The sequence below is a fragment of the Leopardus geoffroyi genome, chromosome X (genome assembly GCF_018350155.1).
Source record: "Leopardus geoffroyi isolate Oge1 chromosome X, O.geoffroyi_Oge1_pat1.0, whole genome shotgun sequence".
NCBI classification, from domain to species: domain Eukaryota; kingdom Metazoa; phylum Chordata; class Mammalia; order Carnivora; family Felidae; genus Leopardus; species Leopardus geoffroyi.
The window spans coordinates 116,071,349-116,072,721 of NC_059343.1; the positions used below are offsets into that span (position 1 = coordinate 116,071,349).

At 34.2% G+C, this 1,373-nt stretch overlaps 1 non-coding gene across 1 annotated transcript; it reads right to left on the minus strand.

Annotated features, from left to right (window-relative positions):
- Positions 1-993: 993 nt before the first annotated feature.
- Positions 994-1,099, minus strand: LOC123595486. Its single transcript, XR_006711189.1, has one exon. It is a non-coding gene; the product is annotated as a U6 spliceosomal RNA (small nuclear RNA).
- Between the last annotated feature and the right edge of the window lie 274 nt (positions 1,100-1,373).

Genomic DNA, 1,373 nt, shown 5'->3' on the forward strand with positions numbered 1-1,373 from the left:
CACCAAATCCCAGTGTGTTATGTTTTCTCACCCTTCCACCTGCCCTCTTACAAGGTTTTGTGGTGAGCAAGGCTGATTGAGAAAACCTGAGGGGAAAAAAGAAGAGGGAAGATAGCTAAAAAAGCCTAAAGTTGTATAAAAACCACCACCAGAAAGACCAAGTTCACCCTATAGGTTTTCAAGTGGTTAGGTGGAACAGAGCATAAATACAGGAAAGAAACAAGCATATGTGATTGAAGGGGACGTCCTTGAAACACATAGGTTCTGGAAAAGAAAAAAAAGGTGAAAAGCAACGGAGAAGGACTCTTTGTCAATTGAGGGGTGAAGGGGAAAAAACAAAGGGCAAAATTTAGAGCTAACATGATGACAGGGAACCACAAAATCAGAGCACATGAACTCTCTCCTATCAGAAACAGAAGCGCAAATTTATTAAGTATCTGGACTTTGTTATGCTGACAGAAGAGGGCGCCATTAAAGTAGGAATCTCAGAAAAAAAACCACAGTATAACAGATGAACACCAATAAAATGATTAGCATATCTCTACAGAGTTGTTGCCAAGAGAGAAAAATTTATAGCACTAAATGCTTAAAACAGAAAGAGGAAGGACCTCGAATCAATCTAAGTGACCACCTCAAATAAACGAAAGAATAAAATAAACCCAAGTAGAAGAAATGAAATAATAAAGAGCAGAAAGAAATGAAATTGAAAATAGAAAATAGAGAACATTGATGAAACAAAAAGCTAGTTCTTTGAAATTATCAATAAAATTGACAATCCTCTCTAGCAAGACTGAAAAAGACAAAAAGAAGATACAAATGACCAATATCAGATATTAAACAGGGGATATTACTACAGATCCTTCAGCCTTTATTTTTAAAAATTTTTTTTAAAAAATATGAAATCATTTTATTACGCATTAAATTTGATTTTACCGGTTGTTGAAAAAAAATCAAATAATGGTAATGAAAGCAAATATATTGTTATCCCTTAACATAAATATGGAAGCTTCACGAATTTGTGTATCATCCTTGCACAGGGGCCTTGCTAATCTTCTCTGCATCATTCCAGTTTTAGTATATGTGCTGCCGAAGCGAGCGCTCCTTTAGCCTTAAAGAACAGTAATGCAATACTACGAACATCTCTACCGACATAAATTCAAAAACATGGATGAAACACCAATTCCTTGAGAAACACAAGCTACCTAAACTCACACAATACAAAAGAGAAAATATGAATAGTCCTATAATTATTTTAAAAATTGAATTTGTAATTTAAAAGCTTTCATAAAGAAATATGACCCTAATCATTTCACTGGAGAATTCTCCCAAACACTTGAGAAAAATTAGTATTAATTCTGCACAGTCTTTTTCAG